The sequence below is a fragment of the Lutra lutra genome, chromosome 3 (assembly GCF_902655055.1).
Source record: "Lutra lutra chromosome 3, mLutLut1.2, whole genome shotgun sequence".
Taxonomy (NCBI): Eukaryota; Metazoa; Chordata; class Mammalia; order Carnivora; family Mustelidae; genus Lutra; species Lutra lutra.
In genome coordinates, this window is record NC_062280.1 from 184,056,957 (window position 1) to 184,080,370 (window position 23,414).

Genomic DNA, 23,414 nt, shown 5'->3' on the forward strand with positions numbered 1-23,414 from the left:
AGGAAAAGTTGGACCACCCTGGAACAGCTGGGTGGCCCAGTCGGTTGGGCATCCAGATCTTGGTTTCCACTCAGGCCCTGACTTTGGGTTAAGATCAAGCCTTCCATCAACCACAGCGCGGAGTCTGAGTGGGATTCTCTCTGCCCCTGCTGCTGGTGCTCACTCTCTCAAAATAAATAAATAAATCTTCTTAAAAAAAGGACCACCCAGGGGCGCCTGGGTGGCTCAGTGGGTTAAAGCCTCTGCCTTCAGCTCGGGTCATGATCTCAGGGTCCTGGGATCCAGCCCTGCATCGGGCTCTCTGCTCAGCGGGGAGCCTGCTTCCTCCTCTCTCCCTCTCTGCCTGCCTCTCTGCCTAGTCCTGATCTCTCTTTGCCAAATAAATGGATAAAATCTTAAAAAAAAAAAAAAAAAAGGACCACCCAGAGTGGAGAATGATACAGACATACAGAGAAAATCAGAGGCAAGAGGCCATGAAACCCAGAAAGAGTGAGACTAAGCACATGGACTCCTGATTGAGTCTGTTGAAGAGCAAACATACTCCATAACCTTCAGTTGTGTAAAAGATAACTCTACATCTTCCCAGTAAATGGGGGTTTTGTTATCAGTTTGCTTTGACTTTTGTCTGTTTGCTTGTTTTGTTTTGTTTTGTTTTGTTTGTTTTTGTTTTTGTTTGTTCCTTTTTTGCTTAAGCTGGCTCAGGTTGGTTTTGTTTTGTAATGGCAGAAACCTAGGGCAGCAGCTAGTCACTCCCTTTGAGGCCAACTTCTTTGTGCACTTAATTCCCTAGTTTTAGACTCACCTGATTCACTTGGCTCATTTTACACCTTGGTAGACTGCTAAGGGGCCAGTATGACCCCTGGACAGGTCTTACGATTGTTATTAAGTAATTCTTGGTAATGCTCACCAGGATGATTTTTTTCCTTTTTCTTTTTATTTCACTGCCTGGAAAATTTCTTTCCCATTGTTTTATTGAAGTCAGATTTTAAATATGTAAGGATCTTCCTTTATATGCCTTTATAGCTGCTATCATGCTAATTCCACTTTTTAAAATCTGTTTCACATTTGGCATTATTTAAACAAAAGACACTTTATTCTGTCTGATAAGAAAATTTTTGAGTTTGGGGTTTTTGTTGTTATTTTATTTTTTCTTTTTTGTTTTGTTTTTTTATCATTTGCTTTTGTCTTTGTTTTTTTTTTTAAGATTTTATTTATTTATTTGACAGACAGAGATCACAAGTAGGCAGAGAGGCAGGCAGAGAGAGAGAGGAGGAAGCAGGCTGCCCGCAGAGCAGAGAGCCCGATGTGGGGCTCGATCCCAGGACCCTGGGATCATGACCTGAGCTGAAGGCAGAGGCTTTAACCCACTGAGCCACCCAGGTGCCCCATATCATTTGCTTTTGATGCACTGAATTCATCTTGTGCTTGGTTCAGGCTTACTACATGGTTGAATTGATATTTGTCGCAGGGTCTCCCACTATGCCTTATGTTCACTTTTCAGGCTTCCCACAAGGTCAGGTTAAGTTTATCCGATCACCTTGGCCATCCTAGTTAGCAGCCACAATGACAAGAAAAGGCAGTATTGCTCAAGCCCAAGTAGAACATCACACTAATTTTTTTTTAATTTTCATATCTCAACAATTCCTCTAGTTTCCCTCCTCTGAATAAAAACTCAGCTGACTAAAAGCACCCTACTTATCTTATTTAAAAAAAAACAAAAACAAAAACAAAAACGAGTTCTGAGAGAAATGGCACCAAGAAGGGGTACCTAGGTGGCTCAGTCCGTTAAGCATTTGGCTTCGGCTCAGGTCAGGACCAACTGAGCTCCAAATCATTGTGTTTCTCCCTCTCCCTCTGCCCCCATCCTCCCGCTCATGCTCTCTCTGTCATTCTCTCAAATTAATTAATTAATTTTTTTAAAAGAAAGATACAGCACGAAGGATTATCTTCTAACAAGAAATCTCTCTTTGTCTCTCCTCTTCATTCTTTTAAAAATTGCCTACTATTTTCCCACAGCTTTAGGGTCAATTATAATATAGCCACATGTAATATGCAATAATAAAGCTAGCTTTCAAGCTGTTCTATCCACAATATAAAGTGTTCAAACACCTGAAAATACTTAGCTTCTGGTACATTATATGCACATCAAGGTTAATTTTGTTTTCTGTTAAGTCTTTGCTTTGGGCCTTCTACTCTTACATATGTTAAGTACAAGTCCATTCTCCGGTTAATGGAGAAACACTACACTTCACTGAGTGCTTCTATCCCCTTCACTTGTGTTATAACATCCCAGACTCTCTCCAGATAAGTTATTTTATTGGACATTGGAAAGTCCATAAGAAAAGATTGTGAAGACATTGCCTCTGCAGGTCGCATACAGATCTGCTATTCTAGACTTGGCTTAGAGAGGACAGCTCACCTGGGCCACTCTCCTCTGCCTGTCTCATCCTCTTTCTTAGACCAGTAGTTTAACCCAGGCATGTTCTTTTTGAGGTGATAAGGAGAACCACTTTGAATCCACTCAAGGCTTGGCACCAGCACACTATCATTTTTCCCTTATTAGCCAAAGGAAGTCACATGGCCAAATGCACATACCAAGGGTCAAGAAATGCACCCCACTTTTACATAAGGAACACCAAAACCATATATTAACAGACTTAGATAGAAAGATTTAAAAATTCAAGGGTCATACATCCAAATGGCCAACAGACACATGAAAAAGTGCTCAACATCACTCGGCATCAGGGCATTACAAATCAAAACCACAGTGAGATATAACTTCACACAGTCAGAATGGCTAAAATTTACCAGTCAGGAAATGACAGGTGTTGGTGAGGATGCAGAGAAAAAGGAACCCTCCTACACTGTTGGTGGGAATGCAAGCTGGTGCAGCCACTCTGGAAAATAGTATGGAGGTTCCTCAAAAAGTTAAAAATAGAGCTACCCTTAAAATCTTAAAAAAAAAAAAAAAATAGAACTATCCTATGAGCCAGCAATTGCACTACAGGGTATTTACCCTAAACATACAAATGTAGTGATCTGAAGGGGCACGTGCACCTGAATGCTTATAGCAGCAATGTCCCCAATAGCTAAACTATAGAAAGAGCCTAGAAGTCCATCAACAGATGAATGGGTAAAGAACATGTGGTAACTATATATACAATGGAATACTATGCACCCATTTAAAAATAAACAAAACAAAAAACAAAATCTTGCCGTTTGCAACAACGTAGATGGAACTAGAGGATCTCATACTAAGCGAAATAAGTCAATCAGAGAAAGACAATCATCATATGATCTCACTGATATGAAGAATTTAAGAAACAAGACAGAGGATCATAGGGGAAAGGAGGGAAAAATGAAACAAGATGAAACCAGAGAGGGAGACAAGCCATAAGAGACTCAATCTCAGGAAACAAACTGAGGGTTGCTGGAGGGGAGGGGGGTGGGAGGGATAGGGTGGCTGTGTGATGGACATTGGGGAGAATATGTGCTATGGTGAGCACTGTGAACTGTGTAAGACTGATGATTCACAAACCCGTACCCCTGAAACAAATACTACATTATATGTTAATAAAAAAATAAGAAATAAATTTTAAAACATTAAAAAAATCAGGGGTCATAATGCAATCCACTAGAAACAAACTAGGTTTCTATCACCATATTTGAAATGAAGAAATTGAATTAAATATTTTAGATCTTTTCCAGCTCTAACATTATTAGTTCTATATAACTTTTTTTTTTTTTTTTAAGAGAAAGAGGGTACATGAGTGAGTGGGGTATTGAGGCAGAGGGAGACGGAAAGAGAGAATCCCATGCAGGCTCCACACTCAGCGCAGAGGCCAACCTGGGGCTCAATCTCACGACCCTGAGACCTTGACCTGATTCAAAATCAAGAGTCAGATGCTTAACCACCTGAGCCACCCAAGAACCCCTAAACTTTTCAATGTATTACTTTGTAATTCCAAATTATGTGTACAAATTGAATTTGTAATATATTACAAATGCTTCAATATATATAACATACCCAATTGCCTTATTTCCAGGGAGAACCACAATTAAATTGAATTAGAAAATCTATTAGCAACTGTCTTTTTGTTTTGTTTTTTACATACATATAATATATTTTAAACTAAAGGGAAAAAAGTGATTCTGTTTCCTTGGATATAATGCATATAACTTCATACATTACCAATCTTCAGAAACGAATGTGGTCACATCAGGATTTTTACCAATTCACATTTTACTGATTCTTAAATCCACCTGTTGCTGTAGTTCCAACGTCTACACCCACACATCTACTGAATAATTTGTAAGAGTCTCCAGGTTGGGGGCACCGGGGTGGCTCAGTGGGTTGAGCCTCTGTCTTCGGCTCAGGTCATGATCTCAGGGTCCTGGGGTGGAGCCCCACATCGGGCTCTCTGCTTGGCGGGGAGCCTGCTTCCTCCTCTCTCTCTCTGCCTGCCTCTGCCTACTTGTGATCTCTCTCTGCTAAATAAATAAATAAAATCTTAAAAAAAAAAAAAAAGGAAGGGCCTCCAGGTTGTATGTGTACTGTGCATACTTATAAATAAGTCCATTTATATTCTCCAGTTCTGGAATATTTACTGATACCTTGTCCCTGCAAATATACTTAAGGACACCAACTGAAGTTTTTCTGACATAAAGTGAAATACACCCATTTGAAGTGTGTATTTCAATGAATTTTGATAAGTTTATGCACCTGGGTAATCTTAACTGTAAACTAGAGTATTCCCATCACCCTCAGAAGACGCCATGTACCTCTCTCTATCAATTCTTCTCCTTCTGTCCCAGTGCCAGGCAAACACTGACCTGTTTTCTTTCACTCTAGATTAAACTTGACTCTTTGGGAGGTTCATATAAATAAAATTTTGCCTCAATCTGTATATTTGAGCAGGATCTTTTTCTGCATCTTCAAAGGATTTGTTGTGATTCATTCATATGTTTGCTTGTAACAGTGTTTATTCTTTTACACTGCTGAGTGTTATTCCATTGTATACATTCACAGCCCTTTGTTTATGCACTCAACTGCTGAAAAACATTGAAGATTTTTCCAATTAAGAGTATCATATGCAAAACTGTATAACATTTGTGTACAAATTTTTCCATAGAATCTTGATACACTTTATAATGTAATCATTATACTATTATGTGATAGTTTAATTGTGGTTTTAATTTGCATTTTTCAGAAGGCTAATGATGTTAAGAAACTTTTCATGTGATTATTGGCCATGTGTATACATTTTAATGCCATATATGTTCAACCTTTTGCCAATCTTTAATTATCTCATCTTACTATTGAGTAGTAAGAGTTTTTCATGTACTCTGAACATGCACCTTTCATATATACATAAGAAATATATAAAATAAATATATAAATATATATTAATAAATATATAATATTTTACATAAATATATAAAATACTTTCCCTGTCATTTTTTTAACAGTGTTTCGTGAGCAAAAGTTTTATATTATAGATGCATACCTTTTATCAGTTTGTTCTCTTAGGCTTTATGCTTTTATATCCTATTCCCTAAAATTTGTATCTATCCAAAGATCAAGAATAATTTTCCTTCCCTATTGGTTTCTGTTGTACACTTTTCAATTTTATGCTTAACTTTCTGATTCATTTTCAGTTGACTTCTATGTGTAGTATGACGTAAGGATCCAGGTTCCTTTTCTGCATATGGAAAATTAGCCAGCTGTTACCCCACAATTTGATTAAAATATATATATATATATCATTCTTTCCTCGGTGCATTACTTTGATACATTGGTTAAAAAACATTAATTGACCATATATGCTTGAGTCTATCTCTGAACTATATTCTGTTCCATTCTTCTGAGTGTTTTTGCTTCAATTACTTTATTATTGTAGCTTTACACCAAATCTTGAAATCAGTGTTTGTCATTTTTTTTTGACATCATGTTTTTTTGGCTATTTCAGATCCTTTGTTTTCCCATATAAATATAGGATCAGCTCATTAGTTTCTATAAATACCCCTAGAAATCTTGAGATTACATTGACTCTAGATCAATTTTTGGAGAACTTTTCTAACATTTAGTCTTTTGATTCATGAATTCATAGAGTTCTGAATTTATTATGATCTTTAACTTCTCTCAGCAATGTTTTATAGTTTTCAGCAAATAATTCTTGCACATATTGTCTTAAAATTACTTTTTTTATGGTTTTAATGTTATTACAAATATTGGTTTTGATTTTACCTCCAATTGTCCACTGCTACTAAATAAAAATAAAGTTGGATTTGTGTATATTGACCTATTGTCTTGTTACTTTAAATTGAGTTATTAAATACAATAGTTTTGATGTATATTTCAGAGCATTTGCTAAATAACAACAATGTGATTTGCAAATCGACACTTTGATTCTTCCTATCCAATCTAAATGCCTTTTACTTCTTTTGTGTACTTTATTGCTGAGATGTTGCATAACAGTGATGAGATGAGAAAGAACAATTATTTGCCTTCTGCCCAACTTTAGAGCCAATATTCAGTCTCATGATTAAATATGGCATTGGAGCTATATTTTTCTATAGATTGTCTTTATCAGATTAAGGAAGTTCTCTTTTGTTTCTAATTTGGTGATAGCTCCTCGTGGATAGTTGTTGAATTTTTGTCAAATGCTTTTTCTGTCTCTATTTAGACAGCTATATAGATTTTCTCCTTTACTCTTTTACATGGTGAAATATATTTCCAAATGCAAAACCAACCTTGCATTTTTGGTATATACACTACTTAGTCATATACCTGATGTGTTAACCTTTTTTTACATATCATGGATCTGATTTGTTAGTATTTAATAGATTTTTTTTTTTTGGGAAATACATTTTTGAGAAATCTTGGTATATATCTTTTTTGGTAATGTCTTTGGTAGATTTTTCAATTTCTGCCCTCATACAATGAACTAGAAAGAATTCCTTCCTGCTCCTTTTTCTGAAAGAGTTTGGTAGAATTATTATTATTATTTTCTTAAATTATCAGTAAAATTCACCAGCAAATGCATTTTGACCTGGAGTTGTCTTTGTGAGATTTTACTTATTAACTCAAGTTCTTTAACAGATACAAAGCTTTTTAGATTTTTTAAATTCCTTCTTTTTTTGATGTAATGTTGAATCACTAAATTATACCTAGATTTTTTGTTTCTTTTTTATTCCATTTTGGTAATTTGTGTCTGCCCATTTCATGTAGGTAGTACAATAGTACAATTTATTAATATATAATTGCTCAATAGTTCCTTATTATCCCTTGCATGTCTTTTGAATCTGTGTAGATGTCCATCTTTCATTCATTATATTGGTAATTTGTGCCTCTCTTTTCTCTTGATTAATCTAGTTAGAAATTTTTCAATTTTATTTCTTATTCAAAGAATAAGCTCTTAGTTTTAGAGCTTTTTCATTTTCTCTCTCACTGATTTTTTATTATAGCCATCCTTTTATTTAATTTGGATTTATTTTTTCTTTCTTTTCTTGCTTCTTAAGGTGGAAGCGCAGATCACTGATTTTAGATCTTGTTTCTATTCTACTGTAAGCATTTAATGCCATAATTTTTTTTATAAACTGCCTAACTGATTCTTATAATTTTGTTATATTTTGCTTTCATTCATTTCTAAATATTTTCTAATTTCCCTTCTGATTTCTTCTTTGACCTATGAATTTAGTATGCTGCTTAATTTCCAGATATTCGAAGTCTCCCTAAATATCTTATCATGCTTTATTCCTAATTTAATTATGTTATAGACAGCAAACATACTTCAAATGAGTTCAGTCCTCTAAATTTATCAAGACTTGATGATTTGTAGCAGTGTACGGTCTAGCTTTGAGAATGTTTTTATGTACACTAGAAATGAATATACAATCTTCATTTGCTAGGTGGAATATTCTATAATGTTACTCAGGTCAAGCTGGTTGACATTGTTGTTCTAGTCTTCAATATCTTTACTGATTTTCTGTCTACCTGCCCTATTGATTATTGAGAGAAAAATGTACTCTCCAAATATAATTGTAAGCTCAGCTAGTTCTCCATTCACTTATCAGTATTTGATTCATGCATTTCAAACCTCTATTATTAATTACATGTACATATAGAACTGCTAAGTCTAACTAGTGAATTGATTAAATTGAATTTATTCCTGGTTTGAAGTCAACAATTTTAGGATTATTTGATTTACATGGTGCATCTCTAATTTTAATGTTTCTTTATATATTAAGAGAGTTTTCTGAGGACAGTAAGTTTGTTCTTTGTAATCCAATTTAACAATCCCATGCTTTTAATTAGAGTGTTTAAACTATCAAAATCCAATGCAATTATCGGTGTTATTGGGTTTAAGTCTACATCATGCTATTCAGTACTTTTACAGGGTAGAAAATTCTAGGTTGACTACTGTTGGTTGTTGTTCTTTATTTATGTACTTTACATAAATTTCTGTTTCATTGTTCTTTCTCTTGCACTGTTTCTGATGAAAAGTTTATAGTTCTTTTGTTTTTATTCTCCTATACACAGTGCGTATTTTTTTCTAGGTATTTTTTATGAAATTCTATTTATCACTGTTTTTTCTCAATTTTCATTATAAGGTGCCCTGTGTGTTTTTCTTTGTTTTAATCCTGCTTGGAGAGTTTTTGGATCTGCATTTAAGTTTCATCAAATTTGAAATAATTTCACTATTATTTCTTTAAATCTTTTTTCTGACACTCTCCCTTGTGGACTCTTATTATATGTATGTAAAATACTGGATATCATCACACAATTCACCGATTTTATGTTCATTATTTTTCAGAATTTATTTTCACTATGTGTGATGTGGCATAGTTTTTGTACTTGTTGTTGCTATGATTTCAGTGTATTGATTTTTCTTTTGAAGTTTCTAATCTTCTGCTAATGCCAACAGTGACTATTTCATTTCAGATATTAGATTTTCCCTAGAAGTTCTATTTTGTTCTTTTTGTGTCTTCCATTTCTTACCTCACTATCTTCATATTTTCTTCTATGTAGTTGAACATATTATGTATAATAACATATTAGTCATCCCCTCACTTTCACTTGTGGACTTTTTCTGTACACTGATCTTTCTTAATTTTGTGTCAAAATTTCTTGTTTATTGACATATCTAATATTTTTTAATTGAAACCCAAACACTTTTAACTTTAAGTTATTGCCTAGTCATTGCTTAGTTCCTTTCAATGGTCTGGTAGTCAGTTCTGGTAGTCAGTTAAACTCTTTAAAGTGTCATTAACCTTAATTTTGTTAGAGTACTTACAGAGTAGCTTATACTCTAGGTAAAGCTTAGCCCTATTTCTAAGTCATAATCTCTTTTGGGTGTCTAATGAATTACTTGAGTGGTCAGTGAGGACTCTCAACTCTGGCTAAAAAAATTTAAACATCTTCCAACCCTGTTGTACAAGGTCTAGAAACCATGCAGCTCAGAGCTCACACATGCTTCTTTGTCAATGCTCAACTTAATATTAAAAGATTAAATATATAAAAATATATTTTAAAAATTAAATTTATAAAAGAGAACCAATAGGACATCTAAGCAAATTTTTAAAGTTTTTTTTCTGTATATACCCCCTATTTTAAAAATTTACCCCCACAAATTTCAACTATGATCTGCTTAGGACCCTTCTCCTTGGTCTGAGGTTTGGAATATGCTTCCAGGGAGAAAGCCAAAGTGATTGTCGGACTAACCTTGTTTTCTTACCCTTTCTCAAGGATTACAGTACCACACTATTTATTTTCCAAAGTATATGAAAACCATTACTTTGTATAGATTTTCTTATTATCTAGTTTCTTAGGAGAGATTAAATGTCCCTATTACTTCATTGTTGGCCAAAAGCAAAAATATCTCACCATTATAATTTTATCTGAGCAGTGACTAAAGCAGTATACACAGGGAACATTTTGAAAGAGGACATTGTTGTTTATTAACACCAAGCATAAAAAACAGCAACAGTTTTGGAATTATCCCAAAACAAAAGCCAATGAATATAATATATCTTATACACCTGATTTACAGTTAAATAAAAAACTTGGCAAAAAAAAAAAAACAGTATGGTTCAGTAAAGAGATTCTGAAGAAAACTTTAAGATCATTTCTCTGATTCAAAACTGTATGCCAACAATTTGGAAAGACAGTTCTTAATGCAGATGATTCCAGAGAAGCATGGTGTTAAGTGTACCCAAACAATCATTCACTGCTCAAAGTACTGTTCCATAATATTACACAGATAAGTGGCTGAACAAATGATATAAACCATTGGTATCCAGCTCTGTTTAAGGTTTAAGAGAAGGATTTGGGTAATAGGGAAGTGGGATATATAACATTTCAAGAGAGAACCTCTATTCTAAGATGAGTTGAACAACAACAACAAATATATATATATGAGACTACCCAATAATCCCAAGATACAGTGAGAGTGGATTATAGTTGTGGGAGTGGAGAAGGAAAAAAGAATCCCATGAGGAAAGCTAGACTAAGATCATACTTTGAGAGGTTTAATTCACCATTCCAGAAAAGCAGAAGAAATTTTAATATAACTGATCCATTTTGTCAAATGTATAAAAGAAGATGTGTACTCTAAAACAAAGAATTCAAAATCAGTTATTAGGTAAGAAAACAAGATTAAACAGTTATCAACTTAGCAAATAGTCATTGATTGAGCAAGGTAATTCAAATAGAAACTTAGTAGAGGAGAGAATATACACTGAAATTTGATGTGAAGGACATCTTGAGAAAAATCACAGAAAAAAAATGAATAGTGAGAAAGATGAAATTGGAAGAAATATGATGGAATGGAAGGCAAAGAAATATGAGCTAACATACAGCTATTTCATATGTCTAAATGAGAGATGTAAACAAATGAAACAAAATATATTTCCAAAAAGGAAAACCTACAGAAAATTAAAGACCAGAGTTTGCAACTGAATAGACCCTCCTCATCAGAGAAAGAAAAGAGTAACAAAAAACAAAATATATCTTGATAATGATAGTCTTTAACTTCAATGATCAAGAAGAAAATCTTAACCTAGATAGGAAAAAAGGAAGAGATCATCAACCAGTAAGAAGAAAAATAGGACTTGCCTGTACATTCTCATCAACCTCTAATGACAATGTACCAAGTTCTACAAAATTTTGAGGGGAAAAATTCTGGAAAAATTACATATTTAACCATTGCAGTTATTGAACACATATGAAGGGATTCTCAAATATTCAGGAAATATAGAAATTGATAAATGATAAATAGATAAGTAAGTAGGTAGACAGATAATTCTTGGGAAAATTTAGTCCAATCAAGGCAACAAACATATTCAAGTACAGAAGTAACAAATGAAGGATTTATGGTATGAGCAGACCAGTGGGAAACAGGGAATAAATATAAACATAGATTTACCTTAAATATTGGTAGTGTTCATTTTTACCACACTATTACCATATATATCACTATACACCACTGCAAAAGTTGAAAGAATACTATGAAGAAAGAATTAAAGTAATAACAGTAATAAAATTGAATAATAGATGGGCACCAAAGTCTAAGATCATTTTGCCAGAAAAGAAAAAAAGAAGTGAAGAATTTCATCATCTTTGCAGATGATGAAGGAATTCAGTGTCTACTGCTTAATTTCAAAAGTTCATAATTTAGGAAATATATAAAATGTGTAATTATTATTTAAGGTTATATAAGTAATAATTAGTTGATCTAAAACATGAGGCATACCTAAAAATTACTGCGAGTGATGGGTAGGGATTGGGGAACAGACCATACAGCAAAATTAAAAAACAAGGAAACCAACAAAGTAGTCTGGAGCAAAGATAAGATGGAAAAAATCAAACTTATCTACTATAAAAATAAAATATTATGACAATAAACATCAATGAGATTGATTTCCGCAGTAGTGATTAATCTAGCAACAATTTGATTTCTACCCAAACACTAGAAATAGGAAGATAAACAGCATAGACCCAGTTCACACCTTCATTCAGTTTGCCAGATAATGGAAGAGTGGATGAATAATAAAAGTCTTATGAGTGCTGTGAAAGAGAAATATAGAATGCTAAGAGTATGTACAATACGAGAACTAAATTGGTCTCGGGAATTAGGAAAGGCTTCTGAAGAAGTAGCATTTAAACCCAGACTTAAAAATGAGTAAGATTACCTGGGCCATAAGGAGGAAGAGGGTTCAAAGGCATTCCACAGATATACTAGAACAAACGAAAATACTCTTCCAGAAGAATACAGTGAGATTAAGGAAATTGGAAAAATTGAGTATGTCTCAACCCAGGCAAATGAGAAGGAACACTTTATATCATAAATCTGGCAAGATAAGCAAGTAAGCCAACTTAAAACTTTTAAATGCAGGGGCACCTGGGTAGCTCAACTGGTTAAGCATCTGACACTTGGTTTCAGCTCAGTTTCTGATCTCAGGGTCTTGAGACCAAATCCTGCATCATACTCCACACTCAGCATGGAGTCTAAGACCCTTTCTCCCTCTCCCTCTGTCTCTCCACCCCACACACTCACCCTCTCTATCTCTCTTGGATAAATAAATAAATCTTTAAAAAACAAAACAAAACTTTTGGATGTAAATTTTATTTTTTTTTAAGATTTTATTTATTTATTTGACAGACAGAGATCACAAGTAAGCAGAGAGGCAGGCAGAGAGAGAGAGGAAGGGAAGCAGGCTCCCTGCTGAACAGACAGCCCGACACGGGGCTCGATCCCAGGACCCTGGGATCATGACCCGAGCCGAAGGCAGAGGCTCTAACCCACTGAGCCACCCAGGTGCCCTGGATGTAAATTTTAAAACAATAAGAAGACTCAAAAGATTTTAAGCAAGAGTTTGGCCTAATCAAATTTGCATTATTTTTTGTGGAGGAGTGTTCTAGGCATTATAGAATGGTTATCAGTATCCCTGACTTGTATCTACTGGATGCTAGTAGCACCATTCCCACTAGTTGTGAATAGTTGTGACCGATAAAATGACAAACAAATGTCCCTTGGATGACAAAATTATCCCATCTGGGAAGCACTGGATTTGGGGGAATCAAGGGAAGGTAGGGAAGCTGGATAGTTGGCTGTTGGATGTACCAGACAAGAGTTCATGTTTACTTATACTAGAGTGTGGATGTATAAATGGGGAGAAGTGAATAAATGTCAATGCTTGAGGAGCGGAATTGATCTTGATCCACTGAATACTGGAAGTCGGGAAGAAAAATTAACTAGCCATTAGACCCAGGTGTGTTGCTTGAGCTAGATAAATACTGAAATGGAGAATATATGACAATAAGAAATATGAAAGAAGATTTGAATTTTGCTTTGGATTTGTTGACTCTAAAGTATCTATGAAATAGTCAAGGACCAATACATGTAAATGAAAATTATCTCTGAATTGTAGAATTTAGTGTGCTGATTTTCTTATTCCCATTTTCTCTATTGTTTTACTTATTAAAAGCATTCATTTTATGAGTATGCATAATTCATATAATCAGAAAGACATTACAACCCTTTCCACTTTGAAAAGTTAGTATATAATTTGTAATTAGTATCATAAATAATACATATGGAGGTATATTCTCCTTATCTTCTATAATTTGATATTGTTTATTGGATATTAATATACCTTTTATGTTTCAGATGTTACATGCAATATGTATCAAGTATATGTCTGTTATCTGTTTTTTTTTCTGGAAAGCTAAAGATGTATATAATTAATGCTAATATTAATGGCCACATAGTGAAGAAATATACTCAAACTTATTGTTTGAATAATATAGATGCCTAAAAAGGTTGAGTTGATTTTACCTTTCATATTTTTGTTAATTCATCAAAATTAGGTATAAATTTTCATTTTTGATCCACCTGACAATATGGATAGAAAATCTAACCTATTTATTTCTGTGATGAACTGAAAAACTGCTCATTTATCATGTGTTTTTTTTTTAAGAAAAAAAAGGAATAGTAGAAAATAGGATTTACCTATGATTCATGGAGGTATACAGTACTACAATACCATGTTTCCAATTTTGCATACACTAAGTGAATTCCAGGAATAGGAAGGAAAAAAACTCACATGTCAGCAATTCAAGTCCTTGCAAATTTTATGCTCTGTGAGTACCAAGAATCTCTGGTCAAAAAAAAAAGTCCTTATTTTATCTTGACTTCATTTATTTTCACAGTGACTTAAGTAGGTAGTAAACATTTCTGACAAGTACTTGGTTGGCAAATACTTTGTACATTTTTCCATTATCTTTTCCTCCAAGGAGTAGATGGGCTCTTTCAGGTTACCAGGGTCTGCTGCACTGACAACATAATTAATGAAAAGTCACTGAATTGGGCAAAGGTCCAAAGAGGCCAAAAAGCCAACAGTCCCGCAAAAAGCCAACCCGCAATTCAGCATTATTTCCCGAGACTTTCCCTTTCTAATTGTGATATAATTCAGGTTGGCACCTGGAGAAGTGGTTTTACCACCGACGCTACTTTCCTAGTAATAAGCATTACATGTCCTTGGTCACCTCATAGCAGTTTCTTACAATGCAATTTGATTTCAACTAAAATAATACTGTTCTTCGGCAACACTGAAGACAGCATCATTACTTTGGCTAGCTCCAAATATGAATGCACGCAAGACACATATGTGTTTTATTAGGCATGTCCTTTGGTCAAGCCTCAGTGCAGATACATTTTCAACTTGTACACAATTAGATGCTGAGCTTTATTAATTGCCAAGAGAGTTACTGAGGAGATGGCTTACTCTGCCAAATTTTTACACCTCTGAACTAAAAATTTAAGGACCTTTGCAACAACTGTGACAGATTTATCTTTAATTGTTTAATGTAATATGTAAAGATACCAAACCTCTAACATCAATAGGTGGATGTAAATACACAACAAAATAAAACATTTCAAGAAATGATGGCCTCCAAATTTTCAGACACTCTTCAGATATATTTTTAAAATTCTTCAGATACATTAATTCAGAAAGATACTCAAGTATTCCAATTCTATAGTGATTTTGGGGGGTGAAAAGGAAAAAAAGATGGAAAAATGAAAGAAGGAAGAAAAGAAAAAAGGAAGAAAAGAAAAGCTATCAGCACACAAAAAATACCTGATTTATATTAATTTAATAAAAGAAACAAGAGAATATGTTAACAATACATCAGATATGGTAATATGTTCTTAGCCCCATGAAAAGGACATAGAAATATAATATTTACTTATGGTATGGAAATGGAAAAATTTAGCTAAAAGAAATTAGGTTCTTTTTTATGATTAATAATATTAAAGATCCTTTGATCACTCAGATGACAGGATTGGATTTACTATAATTTCCTGAATACATTAAGCTAGAATACTGGCAAGGGCTGTGTGCTATTTCATCTTATTTCTCCATCGTTAAGCAGGGCCCATCATAACTGTTCATTGTTCAACAAATATTTATTGAGCTACAACATGTAAGACACAATGCTAGCTTATGGTCATTTAACACTGGAAACTCCTCCATAGAACTTAAATTCTAACAGGAGAGACAAACACTGAAGAATACAGTGGCCTATATAAGATGAAAGAAATACTAAAATGGATGACTTAGAAAGTTGCATGAGGCTCTGCAACATTAACACTTGTATGGTAGAGTCTGGGCTATAGTATGTGCTGAAGAAATACTTAAGTATATAAATGATTGGCTAAGTAATCATGTGAAAGTCCTAAGTGACTTCATATTCCTCTTCTCTTGGCCTGGTAGGCTCTAAATGTCACAAAGAAGTTTCTATTAGTCTTATTTAGCACTTAAAAATCTCCTTGCTAGATCACTCATTCCTAAAGAATGTGCCAGAGAGAACTCATCCTCTGCTGCTACCTTATTAAGGCTATTAATGAAGAATCATACTTAGTCTTACAAATGAGTTAGCCATAATCATAAAAGTAAGAATCTCAGTACCAAAACAAAACAAAACAAACAAACAAACAAAACCATGAACAGATGACTGTGGAAAGACTTGAGTATGGCAGTGTTATAGTAATGGAAAAAGGCCTTCAGTCCAAAATTTACTTTTTCCATGGCCAACGCTGCTTAAGGAATTAAGATTTTAAATTATTAAATAATACTGGAACAAACCATTGGTTCATTTTAACATCACTCTAAATGAAAAGTCAGTAAATAAGAGATAAGATGTAGAAAATACACACAAAAAAACATTTAAACCATATACTCATATTGTGTTATTTTTCCCTTACATTTATACACCAAGCAACACATTCATTTTAACATCACTCTAAATGAAAAGTCAGTAAATAAGAGATAAGATGTAGAAAATACACACAAAAAAACATTTAAACAATATACTCATATTGTGTTATTTTTCCCTTACATTTATACACCAAGCAACACATTATTATTAAAAGCTATGAGCTCTAACAAATTTACATAAGGTCTCCATATGTATAGGCAAGATCTAAAATTATAGTCATACTCAATTACCTCATCACTTTATAAAAATTTTGATTGTCTTCAACTTTGTCAATGTTAATTTTTATTGGGAAAACCAACTCAAGTATCTTCCACCTGTGTTCATTTTGATCCCTACGACAAAAATTCATTAAATTAGATTTTCACTATTATTTCCACTCAAACAGATCATTTTTAAGTAGTACAAAAGGAACAGCAAATAACCCTTAGAGATTTTGACTGAAAATTCTGTCTTTAGACCACAGCTTACCAACACTGGGTAAGATCATAGCAGTTTAGTTCTGCCATGGTTCTGCAGCCACATTAATAAAATAAAATCAAGAATGAACAAGTCCACATTTTTCTATTGGCCACTTTCAGTATTATTCAAAATACCCAAAAGGCAAAGGCTATACCAATCAGTATCACTGTACAAGAGGTGTTTAATGAAGGAGTTAGAAGGGAAAAGGAAATTATTGGGCTTAAGGATATAAAAGTACATTCTGAGCCTTGTTCAAAAATGTTTGTGAAATAAGTCAGATTGCTTTTTAATTGGAAATTTAAAAAGTAATAGATAAAATGGATTTAACTGTATTAGACACTGAAACTCTGACAACAAAACAACCGGTAGGTTTAGTTGACCTCAATTTAGAAATTAAATTAAAAAATCAACACAGTCATCCTTATTTGGCAATATGTTGAAAATGTGTTGATTATTATTATGATTACTATTATTTTGCTTTGAACTTTTCAGCCAGTTGCTCTTGTTTCATATGAGGCACAGCTTGTAATTCTAGAAACTGAATAGCTAGTTCAAGGTGATTGGTAGTTTTCCAAAAGAGAACTAATTAATTAAGTCATTGTTCTTTCCCACTCAACGGGTGAACTAATTAACAAGTAAGACAAAAGTTAGAATGAATAGTTTAAAAAATCATCTATATTACTGATAAAACTAGTATCAATTAACATGGCTTTGAAAGGGAACTACAACAGCTTCCTCAGGGATGTCCAGAGTTGGTCAACTCACCCACTTGCTCAGAGGCTGAACTTGGCAAAACTCCCCACAAGGAGCCTTCCCCTCTCAAACTGATGTTAAGTCAGACGTCAGAAAGCCTGTTTTTCACAGTCATCTTGACCTTAAAGAGAAGGTAAGGAAAGGCTAAGAAATGACTCCCAGTTCTTCTGCCAAAGTCAACAGCAAGGGAACTCATTCTCCCTCTCTGGAGAGAAGTAAATGTTAGGATTCATGGTTGAGAGTGTTTAGATAAAGGATACCCTCCTACCTAGAAACTGTCATGGGAGTCTTTCCTTCCCACCTGAAAGTTATATAAGGAAACTAAAGTTCATAAAGGAATTAAAAAACTCTAGAGTTCCACATTTACACAGGATGAAAGCATCAAATGTTTAGCGAGAATTTACCTTTTTCCTAAAGAAAATCTACTATAAGAGTTCAGAAACCAAATAGATATTATTGAATAACTTTAATTAAAATATTATAGGCAAATTACTCATTAGTCCAAGTTTTAGTCCAAGTTTGTGAATATCTGATACAATAAGCATATTTTCAGACTCAATAGCTTGATGTTGAAATATCTTGGAGATTATGCAATTATGTCGTATCCTTACTTTTTCCCCCTTCTTAATCCTATGCTCTATAACTGCATCTATGATTTGGAAATTTGTTTACTATAAGGTTAAAAATATTGATGGGTGATATTGTTATTTTGAGATTTTTTTTTTAGGTTGATTTACAATTTTTGTCCTACTGTATTTCCCCCTTTCTCCTCACCATGCATACTTCACCTGACTTCTTTCCTGTTTCAGACAATAAGCCAGCTCAGGGGAAGTAAGGTATGTGAAAGACCTGAAAAGATGGCTAGCTTGCAAGTCTTTCTTTTTTTTTTTTTTTTTTTTTTTTTTCAAAAACTTAAGCCCTTAGAAAATTTAGCAAGGTTTTTGAAAAAGGAAAAAAAAAAAAAAAAGCAGATTGAAAGTAGAGGCAGATTGATTAGAATAACTGGTGGGGGAAGATTCCCTTAGACATGTTTTCAACCCCCACACTAAAACTATATATTTCATTCACTTTTGGGAAGGAAAAAAGGAGAGAGGTCCATTGTAGTGAACACCTTGGCTTGGTGCAGACAAGCCCCCAGAGAGGAGTGTCTTTCTGGGTCACAGGCACAAAGCCACAGACAGCCATACCCCTGAGAATACTGGGTGTCTCAGGGTAACTTATGAGCTAAGACTTGGTGACCTTCTCTAAAAGATCTAACACTATGAAGCCCCAGACCCTGAGAAAGAACTACTGAGATTACATTTCCTGTCCTCTGGATAGAATAGTGGCCTTGATGTAGCAATAACTGATTTGTGGAAAATAAAACTGTGTATTGTTTCTTGCTTGCTTGAATGTGTAGAGTGACATTCATGCCCTTACAAAATTCCAAGTGCTCATTCTTTATTATTATGCCAGGCAATATTTAATTTGTAGAAATTTAGCTGAGAATTTATGTGGACAATCAACAGAAAGAGTTTATTTATGTAACAGCATTAGAGAGAAAGCAGCATATAAAGAATCAGAAAAGTGTTTGAGTCACATCACAGCTATTGACTATATCACTTGACTATATCACTTTGGGTAAATCATATCTTCTTGTCTCTAATAATTCTTAGAAAACTATCCTAATGGTTTGTTTTGAGGGAAAAGGGCAGGGAACTTGTTCGGTAGTTTGTAATCCACACTAGTTCCAGATATTATTGCAACGACTAAATGGGAAGATAGACAAGACCACCAGTTATATTCGAAAGTAGATAAAAGAGACATTCTTACATGAGAAACATATAATTTTACTGGCCCTTAATTCAAGGTTATTGGCCTTTCACTTTTTTTTTTAAGATTTTATTTATTTATTTGATGGACAGAGATCACAAGTAGGCAGAGAGGCAGGCAGAGGTGGGGTGGAGCAGGCTCCCTGCTGAGCAGAGAGCCCACGGGGCTCAATCCCAGGACCCTGAGATCATGATCTGAGCCAAAGGCAGAGGCTTAACCCACAGAGCTACCCAGATGCCCATGGCCTTTCACTTTAAAAATAAACTGTTTACACTGTATTTTGATAGGCATATAATTTATCCCCTTCAGACATAAAGGGACGAAATATCAAATGTACCATACTAGAAAATATAGACAATGAAAATTCTTGAAGATCAATCAGTGATTACCGCTTGGGAATAACTGATGCCCAGAACAGGTACCTTTTTGCTTTAATCTGAGCTTTAATTTTCACATCTATCATATGAGAATAATAATGTTAATGACAACAGAGATGAGAAAAGAAAGCAATTTGTGCAAGATGTTATTGGAATTGAGAACAGAAGCACTTAGCTCTACTGTGATGGTCAGGGAAGGCCTCAGAAAGAACTAAGTCTTACAAGTGGATAAGAGGAAGGGTAGCAGAAGAGACAGGATGTACAGCATCTCAGGCAAGAGAGAACATATTAAAAGGAGATCCTAGTGATCTGGAGTGGTTAGAGTTCAGGGGAAATATGGTGGAATGCTGGGAGGTGAGTCAGGAATGATGGCTGGGCATAAAAATAAGGTCTCTTCTATGACATATTCAATAGCTTATATTGGTTCTGTAGACAGTAGCATTCTGAGGTATTTTTTTAAGCAGAACTTGTAATATTGATATACAGAAGTTTTCTAAGAAACTGAACAAATACAGGATCTAAAGTTTTCTATGCGCCTTTGTGCTACTTTGTGCTCTGCTTAAGTTCAGCTATAAAATCCAGGACAGCCAAACTTGGAAATTAGTTCCCACCTTGGTAGAAACCTAAACGTACCACAGTGAAACAGCTCTTTAGTCAATGTATGAACCCATTTTGTTAAATTTATAAGCTACACAACTTGCCTTCATTCCTTAATCACTGTTTTCAATTTTTAGTGGATCTATAATTATTAATCCAATGTGTCAAGCTCATTTTCAGCTTCAGTGCCTGCCTGGTCCTCCAAGACCCATCTGTTCTGACTCATTGCCCGATTCTGATATTTTACTCTCTTCCTTGGTGGTTCATCTGATTCTAGCAACGTGCTTCTGATTTGACTATTTTCTTTTTTTTTTTTTTTAGACTTTTATTTATTTATTTGACAGAGAGAGATCACAAGCAGGAAGAGAGGCAGGCAGAGAGAGAGGAGGAAGCAGGCTCCCTGCTGAGCAGAGAGCCCAATGCGGGGCTCGATCCCAGGACTCTGAGACCACGACCTGAGCCGAAGGCAGCGGCTTAACCCACTGAGCCACCCAGGCGCCCCTTGACTATTTTCTAAGCATAAATAGTTCTTGAATTTATCACCTACCTAAATCTACATTCCACATTTTGCCTTAAGCTCCTTATTCAAAGAACATTTCTTGAATTTCAAGGTTATCATGTCCCCGGATCCTTGAGGAATGAGCGGTCTTATCAAACTGCCTCCTTCCATTAACAAGACCCCAATGTTTCTGCTCTTTTAGTCACATAAGTCAAAGGAAGAAAATGTCACAAATCAGACCGAGCATCAATACCAAATCCTGCTTGGGTTTATGCTGAAGACAGAAATTAGAGAGCCTTGATCAAAAGTAGTGCCAAAATATACTCCTTTTCTGACAGTTCTAAGTAATCTTGCAATCCGCAGTAGGCCAGCTATAATGTGTGCAAGGTCATCCTGTATCTCCTTCCACATTTTTATTTGACAGGAAGAATATGCGGCATATCTCCTTCTCTGGACCATCACAGAATTCATGTTACTATTAGCCAGTACCAATAATCTTCTGCCAAAAAAAGCATGGTGGGATGGGAGCTGCCTGAAGCAGCCTGGGTGTGTGACTGCCTCTGAACCTTGTCATCACTTATTAATCATCATGTGCTGTTTGGAACACATTGGCCTTCTACCAAGTCTCAGCAACCAGTCCAAAGAGAGGTGAAATACACCATCTCTCTCCTCTCCCCTCTCACTGCCCTCCCCACTGCTTACTATTGTTTCATAGTATCAAAATCAATTCAAAAGAATCTTGCTCCCCCCTCCCAACAGGATGGAGCTCAATTCAAGTTTTAGATTTCCACTTAAAAATATGATATTCCTTCTTAAAAGAATGCTCTACTTCTATTATTAACAGATGACATGTTTAGAGTGGGCATCCTTGTCGTGTTCCTGATCTCAGTGGGAAGGCTGCAAGCTTTTTCCCATTGAGGATGATATTTGCTGTGGGTTTTTCTTAGATAGATTTGATGAAGTTCAGGAATGTTCCCTCTATCCCTATACTTTGAAACGTTTTAATCAGGAACGGATGCTGGATTTTGTCAAATGCTTTTTCTGCATCAATTGAGAGGACCATGTGGTTCTTCTCTCTTTTCTTATTAATTTGTTCTATCACATTGATTGATTTGCGAATGTTGAACCATCCTTGTAGCCCAGGAATGAATCCCACCTGGTCATGGTGGATAATCTTTTTAATGTGCTGTTGGATCCTGTTTGCTAGGATCTTGTTGAGAATCTTAGCATCCATATTCATCAGTGATATTGGTCTGAAATTCTCCTTTTTGGTAGGGTCTTTGCCTGGTTTGGGGATCAGGGTAATGCTGGGTTCATAGAAATAGTATGGAAGTTTTCCTTCTGCTTCAATTTTTTGAAACAGCTTCAGGAGAATAGGTGTTATTTCTTCTTTGAAAGTTTGGTAGAATTCCCCAAGGAATCCATCAGGTCCTAGGCTCTTGTTTTTTTGGGAGGTTTTTGATCACTGCTTCAATCTCGTTACTAGATACCGGTCTATTTAGGTTGTCGATTTCTTCCTGGTTCAATTTTGGGAGTTTATAGTTTTCCAGGAATGCATCCATTTCATCTAAGTTGCTTAGCTTATTGGCATATAACTGTTGATAATAACTTCTGATGATTGTTTCTACTTCCTTGGTGTTAGTTGTGATCTTTCCCTTTTCATTCATAATTTTATTAATTTGGACATGTTTACTTACAAAATCTAGAGAGCAATCTCTTTTAGCAGAGAAGGTTTTTTTTTTTTAAATTTAAAAAGTAACAAAGCAGCAAGGGAAATATCTATCAAAATGAAAAATTCACATATACTTTGATCTGGCAATCCTATTTCTAAAAATATAAACTACAGTTATACCTGCAAATATACAAAATAACTTGTGTAATGATATTTCTTGTTGCGTTGTTTGCAACAACAACAACAAAATTATCTAAATCTCCACTAACAAGAGTTTGACTAAAAGAGATTGTGTTGCATTCATAAATGGAATAAAATGTAACTGAAACAATGGAACAGCACTCTGTGTACTATTCGGAGATATTGCCAAGGTATTTGTTAAGGATTTGTTAAGGAAATCAATCCTCATTATTCACAGATTCTGCATTTGCAGATTCATCTACTCAGTAAAATCTCTTTGCGACCCCAAAATCAATGTCCAAAGGACTTTTGCATTCATTTCTGCATATGCACAGAGCAGCAGAGTATTTGAGTCACCTACCACGCACATTCCCAGCGGAGGTGAACAAGGCACCTCTTTGCCTTCTCCTTTGATTGCTCATACTGTAAACAAGTGCTCTTTGGGGGGTCTGTTTCATGCTACATTTTTTTACTTTTTTTTTGTGCTTTTTGTTGGCAATTTCTTTGTTTAAAATGGCCCCCAAGCATAGTGTTCAAGTTTTGTCTAGTATTATAAAACATAAGAAGACTTTGATATGCCTTCTGGAGAAAAATATATGCCTCTTGGTTACAGTGGGAGTCTCTGTGGAAAGCAACTAAGAGATTGGAGGATAGACTTTTGAACATTTGGAGATTTTATATCAATCACATGCCTTACTGAATCAAAAAATAAATACATGATTTGATAAGAGAACAACAGATCGTATTCTTCCTGTTTACGAGGTTGTGAAGAGTAGCTTCTGA